Consider the following 17545-nt stretch of genomic DNA (forward strand, 5'->3'; position numbering starts at 1 on the left):
TAAGATTGAAACCAAGGAAAGGTAGGAGGAAAAAAGGAAAGAGGAGGTGAAAGAAAGTGAAGAAAGGGGGAAGAAGGGAGGAGAAGGCATGAGGGAATGGATCAGATGTAGAAAAAAGGACAGAAACAAAAATCAATAAAGAGACAGTACACGTTCGAAACGAACGACTGAGGGACATACTTACAGAACGAAAGAACTCAAGAAAAAGGATGGAGTTGGGACGCCGGGAGACAACGACGACGAACATCCAGAGTAGACATCAAACTTCAAATACCAGGGATCCAAAAACGCAGCAGAAAGAAAAATTGGCAGACCACATCGGGATATGAGGAAGGGAAAAAAAGACTGTAAAGACAAAAAGAGATTAACAATTAAAGGGAGATATGTGCCACAAGGAAACAGAAAAGTGAGAGTAAGACCTGCTTCCAGAAGAAAGACAGCAGGAGATTCTCAGCAACTACCATAACAGAAAAAACAACAGAATCATAACACAACAAAATCCAGGAAGAGACAGTGAGTCTTGTCAACCAGGTCTGGTTAAATCCATGCCATCTGGGCCATGTCGCTGGAGAAACGCCTGCAGGGCTGCCGGGTCTTCATACGTAGTTGTTCTGTCTTTATAAGTGACCTTAAAAAGACAAGGATGAAGTAGACCATATCTAGCATTCAGGGCCCGTAGTTGGGGCCGCATATCCAAGAACTTCTTCCTTCGATCCGCAGTGGCTTTGGAGACATCCTGTGAGAGAAAGAGGCGATGACCTTAACACATAATTTGCTTCTTGAGCTTGGCGGCTGAGAGGACCTGTAGGAGGTCTGTGAATTGCAGGAATAACATAATTACACCTCTGGGTTTACAGGCAACCTTTGGGCCAAGACGATGAGCTCTTTGAATGTTAATAGAAGATAAGGCTGGAGCATCTAAGATCTTGGCAAGAAAGGATTGGAAGAAGACGGTGGGGTTTGACCCCTCTGTGAGTTCCGGAAGACCATAAAGGCGAAGATTGTTTCTGCGGTTTCTATTTTCCAAATCCTCAGTCTGACGTTTAAGTGGTAGTATCTCCGCCTCCATTGACGGAATATGGGAGCAAGAGGAGTGCAAAGAATCAGCGGAAATCTCCAAAGATTGGACACGCGATTCTAAGGATGACCATTTTTCCTGCATAGCCTGCATGCTCTTTGTTGTAGCTTTCATAAAAGGTTTGAGTGCACGAATTTCCTCCAGAATGAGATCCATGGAAGCTGAAGGGGAATTACTTCCTGGGGAAGGAGGGTCCTTTTTCAGGCGCTTAGAGGAGGCTGTAGAGGATGATAGCTTCTCTTTGTTGCGTGCCTTTGGGATAGCTCCTCGTATTGATTCAGATTTTGGTGCCGTGGAGTCCACCATGGCCTGAGGAGAAGGATCCGAATCTGAGTCCACAGGCAATTGAGAGAAAGCAGCCAATCCTGAGTTTCGGAGTTTCCCCATGAGGAGTAAGGAAACCGTTGGACGAAGCAAAAGGACTATACTGAAAAAATATAGGAGATCCGGAATCAAAGAGAAGAAGCAAACGCAGAAGATAAAGTAAAGTCACTCTGAGGTGAAGCAATGTTAAGCCGAAGCAAAGTAAGCCAGGTCATGCAAAACTAGGCTAAATAATGAGAGGTGTGCAAGGGGATCCAGTTATAGTCCTGGAAGTGAAATTTTCCTCACAAAGTGCCCGAAACATGAAAAACTCTCTTCAGAGAGGTGATTACGCCCTGCAAAAATGGCACAATATTGTCTCGAGGAGCATTCAATTAAAGTTCTTGAGGGTGCGTGAAACCTCGGCGAAGTACAACCCCGGTGGACTACATGTCAAAAACAGCTCGTTGACTCAGCTCATTACGGCAGCGCCATCTTCAGGAAATTCGCTCCACCATACTCCTCGGCTGTTAATAACGGCTGCTTAGTGCCACTAAAATAATGCTTCAAAAATTACAGGTACGTACATCAGCTTCTGCAGGGCTCAAACAAAGTTCATAATGACAATTCCTCAGTAAGGTGGAGAGACAGGCAGTATTCAAAAGTGGAATTTGTTATATTAGCCTTGTGTTAAAATAGTGCTTGATATAATAGTAAAATTGAGGAGCAAAACAAAACTGTTTCAAAAAGGAGAATTCACGGCATGACAAGGAAGAAAAAAGCACAAATATTCATCAGAAGAGCAGTTGTTTGGTAAAATAATGTTCACAGTGCGTAAATCCCAAATGAAAACCACATATCTGCAGAGAATGGCTTCGCTTAAAGAGGGTTGATGGCATATGAGTCAAACAGTTCCTCACAGAAAGACAAATGCTGACAGGAAAAGGAAAATTTCCATTTCAAAGCCCTGGCATTCAGGAGAGAATAATTCGTCACCCATTAGCTTCTAATTAGGCAACACGTGCATATCAAATGATTGCCGGTAGTAAAAAAGCAATTACCGGTGTTTATTTGGTTGCGCGCCGAAATGCATCAGGCGCGAAGTAAAATGGCGGGTGCTGCCGTTAGAGAGGCGCGCTGCAGCGCGGTGAGTAAACAGACGTCATGGGGCACCACGGAAGTTGAAAGCTGTCTCCGGTGAAGCTGCAGTGGTTCCGACTGAGAAACCGCTACTCTGGGATATCAAATACAGGCATTAAATTATGCCATGTTCGTCTTCCTCTCCGCCGTCTCGGGAGAGTTACGAGCCAGCCGCCATCTTCTCGGGCGCTAGCCACGCCCCGACACCTTCAACTTCTGCCCAAGTTAATGTTCTCACATGGGCTTCAATAGCTGTGGGTATTAAAGTCTTGCAGTCTGTGCCTTTATTCTCGAAAAATATTAATGAGAGGTGATTACTGTGAAGCTGCTTCGCGCACCTGAAAGGCTCTCTCCACCATCGCATCCCTTAACTTTCTAACCCTCAATTACCTCCAAGAAAAAAATGGATTTACAATGCAATAGGTCTCGCATTTGCGAGAGTTTAATGTATTGGCATTGAACATGAAAATGCCTTTTATTAATCTGTTTTTTAAAAAAACACATAAATAAAAGGCATTATCATTTACAATGCCAATAGCTCAAAACTCCCACAAATGCGAGACCTATTGCATTGCAAATGCTTGTTTGCTGATGGAATTTCTACTAAACCTACTAAAAGGGGTTGTAGCCCTTCCTTTACAAATTGGGAGAATATGTTATTACCACCTTCTTCTAAATCTTTGTGCAGATGTCTTTGAAGGCAATAATCACTTTTTAACAGACTCATAACACGCAAAGCATCTGGCCCTAGATTGTGTAAATACCCTGGCACTGAAAGGGTTAAGATTCATTTCATTGGTCATTACTTTCGGGAATGCCACCTATGGCATTCCCGCAAAAACACAGGATGAAGCCGTGTTGCTTTACAGCCTATCTGCAGTCAGTGATTTACTGTTTCTAATACCAGGAAGATCACCTTCTGTCCCAAGAAAATCAGACATATTTTATGGTCCAATAAAAACACAGAAAATACCACTTTGAAGGGTACCTTGGGGATAGATAAGAACTTCCAACTACAAAACAATCAACACTCCTACTAGCAACATGAAGGCCATATAAATTGTGAGGAAATCAATTTTTGTTGTTGTCAGCACTTGTATGACAGCTCAGCACCTTGAAATCTGTTTGTAATATAGTGAAATGTTCTCTTCCTTGGGCTTAGCACAACTTGTATTAGTTTTAACCTTTCATGCTGGCTGCTGAGGACACAACATCTCTACATCGCAAATGTTTAAATGGTCTGGGGTTTACAGAGACATTTGATATCAGTGTTTTGTAGAGGATAAAACTAAAAGTTTTACAACAGCAGTCACCGCTTATCTGCCATCGTCCACTTTGTGAATTGTGGCTTCTTTGGCAAATAAAGCGGTGCAGGCATTGATGCAGAGTTCAGCATTCCTGCACACCATTTATTGAATTCAAGGCACACAGAGTCAATAACTTCGAAAGTAGAATTACCCTTCAAACCAATGAAATATTTTTCTTTTTAAATTAAGTGTTAAATGGGTGTTGGTCTTGTTGAGATCTGTGTTGCGAGTGGCCAGGAGAGTAAGAGGAGGGCATAGCTGGTAAGGGCAGAGTTGGGTAGGGTGGGTGGAGGTCAGGGCGCTTCTTCCATTGGTGCAGCAGGTGCAGTGGCACTGGGGCCCAGAGGCCTGGGGACGGGGGGAGCACTGAACCCTTATTGTTGCTGTATTTCAGGGTTCAAACAGCGGCCGGGGGGCCCAATTTACTTCTTTGTGCTGGGGCCCATAACCCACTGGCTGTTCCACTGGTGGAACAACAGAGGGGTACAAAAGGGGGTGGTGATGGACGGAGCATCAGAACCAATCAAACACTCACACCCTGTCAACAGATCTGGGTTTGATCCATCACCGTTCTTTAGCCCACTCTGCCACCCCAGTTCAGACATGGCCATATGCAAATCAGTCTGACCCTGTGCCTCATGGGAACAGTCCAGCCCGAACTGCCAAGCCATGCCTTCCCTGGACCGGAAACAAGCTTCCTAGGACCGGTTTCTGGCATTTCAGCCGTCTTCAGCCAGGCTTGCTTGAATCCAGTGGCAAAGTGAGCAAGGGACTCACGTCTGAGCATACCCTGCCAAGTTATGGCGAACAAAGCGGTACAAAAGGGGGTGGTGACCACAGGTCTTGGTTCCGTGTGCTTGAGTCCAGATTGCCAGGTGTGGAGTTTGCAGACCCTGTAAGTCTGGGCCTGGAGATGCAGGGCATATTGCAATGGTCCAAATTGCTTGACGCTGCCGACCACTCATATTATAGTATTGACTAGGGTGACCAACCGTCCGTAAATTTCATGGACCATCCGTTAGTTGGACCTCACGTCCGTTGTCCGTGAGGATCCCTGTTATGGACGCCTTTTGGCTGTAATTATGGCCATTACAGGGAGCAGCACCCCTCCCCTGCGAGAAGCCTCAGCGCCCTGATGGGGCCACCTCGCACTCCTCTAAGCACAAGAGCAGCCCCACCCGCCCATTGTCATTCTGTATGCCGGGTAATTGCCACATACAATATGAAAATGGGGCAGTCTGGGCCATTAAAGCATGTGGTGGCCTCATCCTACCTCAGTGTACGTCAGGGCATTCTGTTAGATGGATAAAAGGTCAAACGCCCATGCTGCAACGTGAGAATGCAGTTTATGTAAAGAAGCCTGTGAAACAAGTTAAAAAGAGCGGGTTATAGTTCTTTCACTGTCTCATCATTTTAGAACTGACGCATTTTCAATATTATATTCAACAAAGCCATGTTTGCTGCTTTTTTATTTTAAACAACTAACAACCATTGACAAAGCCAAGAGTCCTGGCTTGTCGTTAGTGTGATGATACTTGCTGTATTATATATCTGGATGCAATGACAGAAACAACATAATACCAGTCAGGCGAACACTATGTTAAGCACAGATTTTTAGCCTAGGTGTTTTAAGCCACACCCTTAATTACATCGAACACCCCCTTTGAAGAGACCCCCCCTAGTTTTTTTTACCCCACTTAAAGCCCTGAAAACAACACCATGTCATAGTCACCTCCCGTCCTGGCACTGTGCATCATGCATGACTCATGACTTCTAACTTTTCAGATTGCCTATGTGCAGGGGCATAGTGAACCCTTCCCCATCTCACCCCACCCCTTGCTTTAGGAACTGCAGCGAGGTGAAGATCTTGACAGGCCTCTTCTGTCTGCAACTCTGCAGACAAAGGCTCAGTTCATAATGTGAAAAGGTGGGTGAGTAAATAAGTGAAGGAATGTGTGAATGGCTGGATGGATCAGTGAAAGGATGAATGGATGAATGAAAGGGTAAATGGATAGATAATGAAAGAAAGGATGGATGGATGAGTGAGTGAGTGAGTGGAAGGATGGATGAGAGAAAAGGTAAATAGATAGATGGATGGGTGGAAGGGTAGATGGTTGAGTAAAAGGGTGGATGGATGAGTAAAAGGATGGATGGATGAGTGAAAGGGTAGATGATGGGCGAGTGAATGGGTAGATGGATGTGTGAAAGGATGGATGGATTGATGAATTGATAAGTGAAAAGGATGGATGGATGGATGAGTGAAAGGGTGGATGTAAGGATTGATGAGTGAAAGAAAGGGAGGTGGATGGACAAAAGGATGGATAAATGAGTGAAGAAGTGACAGGGCGTATGGATGAGAGAACGGATGGATGGATGAGTAAAAGGATGGATGAGTAATAGGGTCAATGGATGGATTCATGAATGGATGAGTAGATGGGTGGGTGGATGGAAGGATGGATGGATATGTGAAAGGGGGATGGAGAGAGAAAGGGAGAATAAATGACTGAAAGGGTGAATGGGTGGAAGGATACGTGACTGGGTGGATGGATGAGTAAGTGAAAAGATGGCTGGATGGATGAAAGTGTAAATGGCTGGATGGATGAGTGAATAGATGGATGGGTAGAAGAGTGGATTGTTGAGTGTACGGATGGATGGGGTGAAAGGGTGGATGGATGAATAATGCATGGATGAGTGAAAGGGTGGATGGAGGGATAGATGTGTGAAATGATGGATGGAAGGATACATGGTGAATAGGTTTGCAAATGATTGAATATGTTTGGATATAGATGGCACACAGATGGAAGGGCAGAATGAATGGTCAAAGACTGAATGATAGATAAAAGAATGATTACACCTTGTAGCACACATTATCTTAAGTAACATTTCCTATACATTGAATTTCACGTTTATATGAGTCACTGTCTCTAAATAATGTGTGTGTGATGTAACACACTCCGACACCCTGCCCTACAAACTTCGGATGAGTAACACTATAAAAGAAATTAAATACACATGAGAGCCAGTGTATGTGACGATGCGGGGCACCATTGGAGGGTGGTAGCAAGGCTGGACTGGCTGGACCGAGCATCGGGTGTTTCCCTGTTAGGCTGGAAAAGGGGGTTGGGGGGATGGTTTTGTTACTGGAGGCTGTCACTGTAAAGTTCCTTGTATATCTAGTAGTTTTCAATCAACAATAAACGTGGCCTCACTTATATTCAGGTGTGGTTCACTATTATCTGGTGACTAATACCTGCTGGAGCGACATGCGAGTTTCTAAATGTCTAAGGTAGCAAGCTGTGGGCATACTGAAAAACTGTGACGTGCACGATTGTCTCTACCTAATTTAAGCTTATTTTGACTTGTACTTAAGTGGTTGTCTATTTACTTACTTTTATACTATTGCGCGACCTCCTCTGATGGTTCTGTAAATCTTACCTTTTGTCCCAAAGTTTTGTCCTGAATTTTGACCTCCTGTCCTGAATTTTTGTCCTGAATTTTGACCCTTTGTCCTGAATTTTTACACTCACCGTTCTGAATTTGCACCCATGCCAGTTGGTCACCCTAGTATTGACTATTCCAATGATGAGTCAACCTGTGTATAGTAGACATGTTAGGTGATTTTATACTATTTAGATGTTTCTGGTGGCTTAGATCTACTTGTTATCACTTTTTTCTTACTCATTACTACAATTTTTGCCACCAATCTTTTAGTAGTACTTAGCTAATATTGTTTTGCTATTTTATGGCTACTATTGTCTGGACCATAGCATCTTTATGTTTTTTACTATAATGGGGCGTGTGTCTTGATTCTGACATTATCTATGTCCTGTAGCAGTACCACACATCTGGCTGAGCCCACACTGCCTAGAAAAGGGTATGTCAAGCTGCCTTTGGGCCACTTCTGTTTGTGAACTGCTAGAAGGGTTTATTTTGAAAGGCCACGAGAAGCATGTTAGGTGTCTCATAGTTCTTCCATCTCTTCTCTGCTAATGGCATCACACTACTGACAAGGTGAACTCTCATATCACCGCCTGCCTAAATCAAATAGGACAATGTCTGGGTATTTTATGACGCCAGAGTGCAGCTGTGGATAACCAGGCTCTCCTAATGCTTACAGCTAAAAAGATACTGGTGCCTTACGATGCAATGACTGATACTACATTACACATCTGAAGAAGCACTAAAAGTGTGCCCCACTGTGCTTGATACAGAGGCAGATAATGACTGCAAGCCGGCTATGGGTACTGTAAATGTGCACAAGTTTCTACAATCACAGGACTAAGGGTCAGATAATGAAGGTGGTGGTAAGGCTACTCTGTCACAATGGTGATGGAGTATCTTTCTCGCCAATCTGAAGGTTAGCCCGCCTTATTTAGAGTCAAGCAGACCTTCAGTGTATAGACGATGGAGACTACTCTGTCTCCGCCGCCTATATGAACCTTTGACTGCCCGACAGAGTAAGGGCTGTCGGAGATTTGGCCATGTGCCGGCACGCCATATTTAAATTTGGCGGCCCATGACCAGTTTCCTCTGCCCATCACCCCCAAGAAAAACGTGGCTGTAAGGGGCAGTTTAAATGACGCCCAGGCCAAGGCAGAGAGCTCCAGTGGCAAGGGGGCATTTCTGTTTTTATTTTCAGAATGAAAATCCTTCTTTGAAAATAAATAAAGTGGTACGCTTGATGCATGGCTCTGTCATGTTGATGGAGCTGTTTGTCAAACTTACAGTACATTTACAGGAATGGCCGTAACACGGGCAGTGGGCATCTCTAAATAGGGCGGGAAGAGTACCATCTTCCTGGCTGGAGTGAAGTACTCAGGCATGACGACTGCAATTACTCCTCCAGCCAACTTATAAATCAGCCCTTAAATTCTCACAAAGAGGACAAGCACATGCTTAGCTGATCCCCTGAAAAAACATGGTCAACACAATGCGAATACATTTGCCTGAGCAAACTGATGTACAAAATTCCCATCGCAGGGGATATAGCACAATGCGCTCTAGCCTCAGAGATGGGCACATCCTGCAGACAGTGTAAGCATGAGCAAGCACACATGGTTGCCATAGGTTACACCAGCTACAGTACACTAAACCAAGCTAATGCACATAAATCATAAGTGGTGGCCCCTCCATTGGAGTGGAGGATCGTCATCCCAATTTAAGTCCCTCAAAACCCCGGGGATGAAAAATAAAATGATCATTTATTATCATATTATTTTTCATCGCCATCCCGAACAGAGCGTCATGACGGGGGCAAGGCCACTGCTGAGTGACAGCAGCAGGGAGGAGGGTGGGCTGTTTATGCACTGTTTAAAGGGCATATGTCTTTTTGGCAGCCGGTCTTGTGCTGGCCAGCCACACATGCACACTTTAAACATCTCTAACCCAGTTGGCTTATGACAGTCCTCCAGAACAGTGTGAAGCCCAGAGTGAGGCAACTCCCTCCAATCAGGGCGCTGCTCTTATGCTGCTGGTTAACAGAATGAGAGCAGTGCCAGCATTGGGCAAGGGAGTGGCTGCATCCAGTTCCTGTGGAGAGAAGAGGAGCGGAGCGGGGACGTTGTGTTCAGGTATGTTTTATTTATGTTTATTTTACTTTGCCCGCACATGCTCCCGCCCCCATCCCTGTAGATGCCAGCCACTACTTTAATTCCTGTTTGACAAAATCTGCTATCGAGTCTCCTTAAAGTCTGAACATATTTATTAAGCAAAAATAAGCAAGGTGCAATATCGCAATACAGAGAGTCAAATATTCCCCCTAACAACAGTGGAAAATCTAATGCTGCAGGTCCTACCTTTACATGTTTTTTTGGTACATATTTCACAATAAAACATCAAAAGAAAATACATGTGAAAGAAACCAAAGCTTATCTAGTTCCATAAATGCATGACTTTCTCAAGTGAAGAAGGCAGAAGATGTTTAAAAAAAGATGCAATCATAATAACGTTTAGACAGTGAGTTAGGAAATTCAGCGTTGCCACTTATGAGAGTGAGGCTAAATTCATCAAAGGCGGAGCAGCCTGGCCAGCTATGATTAACATGATCATACAAATTGTTGCTAAAACAACATGGTGTCAGCTATTATAGTATGTTTAAAGCAAATAGGTGAAATTTCTTAGTCTACAATCCCTCCCTCTTTTACTATTTTATTGCAAACCAAATGCATTACTTAGGATGGTTCAGTATTCATCAAACTGAACATTTCCTCCCCTTCACCATTGTCTCTACTTCCTACGCTAAGATCATCATCAAATTTATTACCATCATCATATTTATCTTCATAGATAATTAAAAGATGTGCTGCAGAGGTTCCGTTGTGTCTAGTGAGACTCTTCACAGAAATAATCTAGACTGGGGTGAAAAAGTAAATAAGCAGAAGAACAAACAACTGCAGTATTCAAGATAAATTTCAGTATCTCTATTTCCCAACCTCCAAATAAGCTTTCTAAAGCAGATCAGAGGTCCCACCACTGAAATCAAAAGTCTATACTGTGTATATATTTAACACTTTTGCATATTATCTTTAACTGTTCATTAATCCCTAGAGAGGCATTGGGATAAAAGTAGAACATTCAGTTTCAATATTGGTGTAAACACCACCCCTAGCTACCAAGACAAAAAAGAAGAGCCATTCTATTATGTAAAATCACAGTTCTTTGTGCCACTAATTGTGAAGTTATGAACTCTAGACCATTCATCCAGTGATCTATCTACTGGACAAATCTCCATGATGGGTAAGACCATTCCATAACTCAGTATCAAGACGGCAAAGAAGTGAGCCATCTTTCAAATGTCTTTCTTCTGTCTTCTACGTGATGGAAGGAGTTATGATGATATGTCATGCAGACTAACATGATCCAAACCAGACTTTGGATAGATCAGATGCACCATTTATGATGTACAGTACACCAGAGAGTGATACAGTTCTTGACACTTCAACATGGTTGAAGTCTAGGAAAGCAACTGGGGCAGTTTGTTTTGAAACAAACATGATCTATTCTGTCATAGTCTTCATCATAGATTGGTCCATGGGAGGCAGAAGGTAGATAGCTGGCAGGGGGAAACATCTGTTGTTATGGCAAGGGTTAGTTGAGTCTTCAAGAGTAAAATGGGTGGGGTAATTATCGCATTCAGGAATAAAGTGTGCGTGTAGATCTAAGTCAGTGCGTTGTTCCTCCCATTCTAAAGGAACCAGAACCATGGGCATGACTCCACTACCATCAGTAGGCAAATGGGAAAGCAGTCAACAAAAACAAAAATAAAGATTCAAGTCATGCTTGTACTGGTCCAGGAATTGTAGGAAAGTGTTGTCATTCTAGATTGCTTCTTTCTAAAGAGGGCAGTCAGCTCTGTGTGGTTGGCTGCTTCCAGCCAACAGTCCGACCCTCCTCAAACAACCATATGATGAACCAACCAAAAATCTCATTGTGAAGAGGGTAGTGAAGTTTGAATTCACTTCACAGACTATCTGTATGCAAGGGAGCTAAATGTAAGTTGCTATGCCCTGTTCATAGGGCACTATATGACACTGGGCCAGCTACGCTGCATGGCTGAGTGTCTTTTATCAAGCCTACACAAACCCTTCACTAGGCAAACTTAGCTCTGGCTCATGCTAAGCATATCAGAAAAGTCAGAATGGGTGGCCAATCTTTTGCTCATCTAGCCTCCATTCATTGGAATTCGCTGCCTATGGACCTTCGTCTTACCTCGGGCCTCCTTAGGTTTTCGGAAGAGATTGAAGACCGAGTTATTCCCTCTCTAACTGGTTGTGTGACAGGATGCAATAAAGCAACAGACCTAGCGCCATGATATCCCCAATGGGGATGAGTGCTGCACTCTATAAATACTATAAATAAATAAATAAGAGAGCTGACCAAACCCCGAGAGGTAGCTGGAAGGCTTAGGGCAGGAGAAAGAGCTTCATACCAATGATGTCTCTCTGGTGCACCCCCAGAGACAGGAGTCACTCTGTCGGCAGGTCTGTTTCTTCTATGTCCACGTGTAGTGGAATGCAAACAGCCCTCAACACTTGATGGTAGTGTTGGTGAGGAGAAGGAATTAGAGCAGAGCTCACCATTGGGCCTGGAGCACTGACGGCAGCTGATGAACCTTTGCATGAATCTGGTCACCAGGCTGCAGATCAATGCAACCTTTGTTCGATTGGTAGGCAGTGCAGTTTGAACGGGAGAGCATTGACTCAGTTGTTTTTCATACTCAAGAGTCTTATCATCAGACAGATGTAAATCAAGCAAACCTGGGGACACTGGAAAAGTGGAAAAATGGCCGTTCATTAACAAGGATGTCATGGTACTGACCTGCTGTCTGTGAGCAACATAATGTCTCTGTTCTCTGCGCACATCTGACGTGCATTTACTTTATTAGGTGTGTTAAACACAAATCACAATGTTTGTGCTTTCATGAACACTGCTGCTGTGCAAATCAGTACTTTGGATACTTCAGGCTCTGCATCTAATGACAGGAGATATAAGGGCCTGAGAGGGCTCATCCACAATTCAATTGATGTTTAAGTCCACAGTGCTCTGTAGGAAGATGTTTGGATTGTGCATGTGTGAGGACGTACTTCAGCTAAGTCCCCTCACAAACCAACAGGTCATATTATTTAGAAAATATGCTTGCATTCCTTAGGCACAACAGCATAACTGCTAAAATTGAGTTGTCAGAAATCTAATCTGTGCATTTCTGCACCCAGATGTGATTTACATAGAACATCAGGGGCAAAGTTCCACCCCCTCACCTAGCATCTGCTAGGGTTGTGCTTCAAGTCCTATCACCTTAGGTCCACCAACAAACATCTTCTCATCCCTTTTAGGATTCGTACCGGCAGGAATGGCAGGAGATCTTTCTGATATGTTGCTCCTACCCAGTGGAATTCACTCCCTTTGAAGCCATGTATGGAAACCAACCACAGAAAGTTTCATAAGGTCCTTAAAACCTGGCTGTTCTGATCTCTCTCCTCTCTGTTTGCTTCCTCCATCCTTTTTCCTCTATGGTCTTGGGTTTAGGCTAGTGCTTTGAGACCCTCGGGTGATATATGCGCTTAATAAATCCTATAACATAAAATAACATCAGGAACTGAAAGAGGGCTAGAGGCAGGCCTGCATCTCATAGTGATTACCCTGATGCTCAGTCTGGCTCATTTGCAGCATGGGATTCCTGCCTTACTCCTGCCATGGATGACATAATTAGCAGAGACAGCAATGTTAGTTAACAATTCTAGTGCTTCTCTGTGCATGTTAGTGTGGGTGAGTGAGAATGACATAGTGAGTGAGAGTGAGTGTGTATGAGTGAAATTGAATGACAGTGAGTGAAAATGAGCGACAGCATGTGATTGACTGAGAAAAAGTGAGAGTGAGGGAATATATGAGAGTGACTAAGTGCGAATGAATGTGATTAAATAAAGGGTGAAACTAAGAAAGAATGAGTAATTTGGGTTATAGCATATAGAGTGGGAGAGAAACAGTGAGTGTGGATGACAATGAGTGTTAGGGAGTAGAAGTATGAGGTTATATGAATGTGAGAGAGAATGAATGTGCTTGTAAGAGCATGCAAATGAGGGTGTTTGGGGAAGTGAGTGTGAGAGTGAGAACAAAAGTATGAGAGTGAGTTGTGCCTTGCTTGTACGTCTGTTGCTGGCCCTTGCATGTGAAGGTACTCGTGGCAGGATGCTGGTGTTAATATTTTATAGAGCTAATTCTTGGTATAACAGGTCACTCATGACAAAGTGCCAGCAGTGCCAAATTTCAAGTACATCTTGGCTTCTAAGAGAATAACCTATGTTGGCATATGAGAGATACACTGGATGTAACTCTTGGCAAATCTTCTGCTTTATGTGTATTTTATGGAGGGAAGTGACCATCCACAATGGCAAATTATATGTTGCCTTTGTTGATTTGTGAGCCGCTTTTGATATGGTACTGAGAGTGAAATTATGGGAAGTCCTTGAAGACATGGGTGTGCCAGATCTCCTCCTGAACATCTTAAAAAGACTCAATGCGAACATCCTGGCACAAGTGAGGTGGGGGGATAATGGGGCTCTAACAGAGGTGATTCACATTGATAAAGGAGTTAGACAGGGGTGTGTACTAGCACCTACCCTATTCACCCTATTCATTAATGGTATAATTAGTTTTTTGAACAGGGATGGATGTGGCGCGTCCGATGGTCCTTCCGGTTCGCCAGGTGGGCGATGGAGTGAGACTAGCAGTATATATCAAGATGAGACCCCAGGGAAATGGGCTAGGACGTCTGGCTTAGATACAATACAGAAAAGAACACCAACAGCAACATCTGGAGAAGGGGATGGGATAGCGACCGTGACTAATCAGTCTACAGTCTTCTCAGTCTTCTCTGTCTAAGTTAGGTCCAACTGTGTCACCAGATGGTCTGCAACAAGATCAACATAACTCATTGGATTGCACAGAAGAAATCTCATTGACTGTCATGTATGAGACAATAATGTCACACAGAGAGGAAACCTGGGCTGAGAGTCAGAAAACGCAGGGAGCGTACCGAAAGTTACAAAATTCGCTTCGACGAGTGGCCAAGTCTTGCTCTGAATTTGCCGAGCAGATAACAGAAGCTGAGAACAGGATTTCTACTCCTGAAGATCAAATGACCGCTCAGAAGGCAGCGACAGATGATTTAACAACGCAGCGTAGTAATATGGCTTGGAAACTCGAAGACATGGAAAATAGACTCCGTCGGAATAACATAAGAATTTTGGGAATCCCTGAAGGCATTGAGGGGTTTGATCCATGGAAATTTGTGGTAGGGCTGCTTACAGAAGCCTTCCCAGAGTTGACACATTGGGCATGGGCCAATGAGGTGCAACGAGGTGCAACAGGCTCATCGGTTCCCCTTTCGGCAACATTTTAATCAGGAGGCCAGTAAATCTGTTCAAACCAGAGCAATTCTCATAGCTCTATCTAACTTTTTATCTCTGCAGGCTTTGTATGATCTGGCTAGGCCAGACAGGAAGAGAAAGGGGAATGGGTTTCAATTATTTGTGCGCCATGATTATTGTCACCAAACAGTGGAAAAGAGGTGGCAGCTTTGGCAATTAATTTCCCCATTTCAGGTCAAAGGTGCCCAAGTATTCATTCTGAATCCTGCCAAACTCAAGGTCATACATAAAGACCATACCAGGTTTTCACATCTGTAATGAAATAATATCTCCAGGATAGCAAACCCTAAGTTTGAATTTATAATATAGAAGGTCTCTATATGTATGTACTCATAGCATGTGAACAAGTCTTTAAGTATAAGTATAGGTATAGGTTTTGACTTTGTCTCTCTCTGTTTTTTTTTTACTTTCTTCTTTAAGTACTTGTCCGCATAAGTCCGAGTATTGATTCACTAGCATAATGGTGGGGGGAACTGTGGGGGGAAGAGTTGGGTGGTCGGCATTGGGGCAGGGATCTCCATCATCCAAGACTCATGTGCCTTGTAGCCTCCATGGTTGGGTGGGGAGGGGGGGTCTCTACAGGCAGAAGAGACAAGGGGGTGGGGAAGGGTGGGGCACTAGGGGGGAGGGTGGCTGCCGGGGGGACACAGGGAATAAAAAATGGTGTAAAAAAGCCAATAAATGAGTTTATGCAAATGAGAAGAAGTGATTTGTTATGTTGGGAGAAAGGGAGATGTTTTCTTAATTTTGAAGAAAGTTAATGTTGAGTATGTTTTCGATATGTTCATTTAATGTCCGGGGGCTTAATGAGAGGGCTAAACGACAAAGGGTAGCGCAAGAAATAAAAAAATATGTCCCCCGATGTGATATGTCTTCAAGAGACTCATATCCCCTGGGTTAAACATAAGGTACTTACAGAGCTAGGATATGAGTTATTGGCTTGTACCTCACAAGGGACTACAACCAGAGGGGTGGCCATTTTGGCTAAAAGAAGCAACTTAATGGTATGGAAATGCTTGTCGGATAAATATGGGTGCTAGGTAATTGTCAAATGGGATGTTGCCAATAAAAAGTTTACAATATGCTTGGTATATGGATCAAACCATGATGAAGCTCAGATATTAGATTACCTGAATATAGAATTAACTTCTTGGGTGTCTCCTCTGATACTATGTGGGGATCTTAATATTCAGCTGGAAGAAATTACTCAGGGTCCCTTTGGAGAAAAATACTTTGCTCGAAAACCCAAGGTTTTTAAAGCTCTACAGCAAATTATATATGAGCATGGGTTGGATGATGCCTGGCCTAGATTAAATCGACCAGATCCTGGATATACGCACTTTTCTTGTCCACATCAGAAGTTAGCAAGGTTCGATTAGTTCTTGGTCACTAAAACACTTAAGCACAAATACAGGTTTTTCCAAGAATGACTTCGGATCATAATCCATTACTATTAAAGATTAAAATGCAAGGAGTGGTTCGAACCCGGGGGAACTTCTCTTTTGATCGAAAACTATTGCTGAACGATCAGTTTGTCAGTCATATACGACAATGGTTAAAACAATTTCTTGCCATAAATCGGAAATCCACTAATAGCTGTATTATGTGGGATGTGCTAAATGCGGCACTGAAAGGGGAAATTCTGAGCTTTGGACTGTATGCTCAAAAACAGCAGAGACAGTTTATTCAGGGATTGTACGATAACCTTAAACAAGCAGAATAAGCGTTAATGCATGTTGCAAGGGAGAAGGTGGATAGCTCTCAGGCACAAACAGAGGTAGCATGATGTAAGGCTAAAATAAATGAGGAATGGGCTAAAGACAATGCTAGTAAATATCAAACATTTAGAAGGGAGTGCTATGAGTATGGGGAGAAGACAGGAAAGTACCTGGCTAAGAATATCAGGAGTAGAGAGGTAAAAGAAGTAATTACTGCAATTAAAGACGTTATCGGAAAAATGGTAGAAACACCGACAGAGATCCTAGAAGTTTTTAGAGCCTTCTATGAGGTATTATATACAGAAGAGTATGCGAATCAGGATACATCTAATGAATTTTATAAGGACCCACATAGGAAGATACTAAGTGACGTAGATAGTGCACATTTAGAAAAACCTATCACCCTGGAACAATTAGAAGAGGCAGTTAGATCACTAGCAACAGGGAAAGCTGCCGGGCCTGATAAGCTTCTGCTCGAATATATAAGAAATTTCAAACCGAGATCCACATAGATATGCTTACGGTCTTTCAAGAGGCACAGAAAGGGCACACTCCAGCGTCATGGGATGAAGCAAGTATTGTTATTTTTGTTATAAAAAGATAAGTCATCTATGTTGCCGGGATCGTAGCGACCCATTTTGCTTTCAAACTGTGATAGGAAGATATATGCAAAGATTTTGGCAACACGTCTCTCCCGAGTACTAACTCCCATAGTTTCCGACAGCATGGCTTTATTCCAGGAAGAGGCACGGTCAATCATGTTAGCCGGGTAGTCACCATGTTAAACTCCGCTAATGTACGTAAAGTACCGTGTGGTGCTACTCGACGCGGAGAAAGCGTTTGACCATGTCTCCTGGGTGTTTTTATGGGTAACAATGCGATAGCAAGGTTTTGGACCGGGGTTTATTCAAGTTCTTCCGACTATGTACCGATCACCTAAGGCAAAAATATGTGCATTGGGATTGAAGACTAATTTTGTTACAATATCTAGAGGTACCCGACAAGGGTTTCCCTGCTCCCCTTTATTATTTGCCCTTTATATTAATCCTTTATTGAATTTATTGGAACATAGAC

This window comes from Triturus cristatus, chromosome 8 (assembly GCF_964204655.1).
Source record: "Triturus cristatus chromosome 8, aTriCri1.1, whole genome shotgun sequence".
Lineage (NCBI taxonomy): Eukaryota > Metazoa > Chordata > Amphibia > Caudata > Salamandridae > Triturus > Triturus cristatus.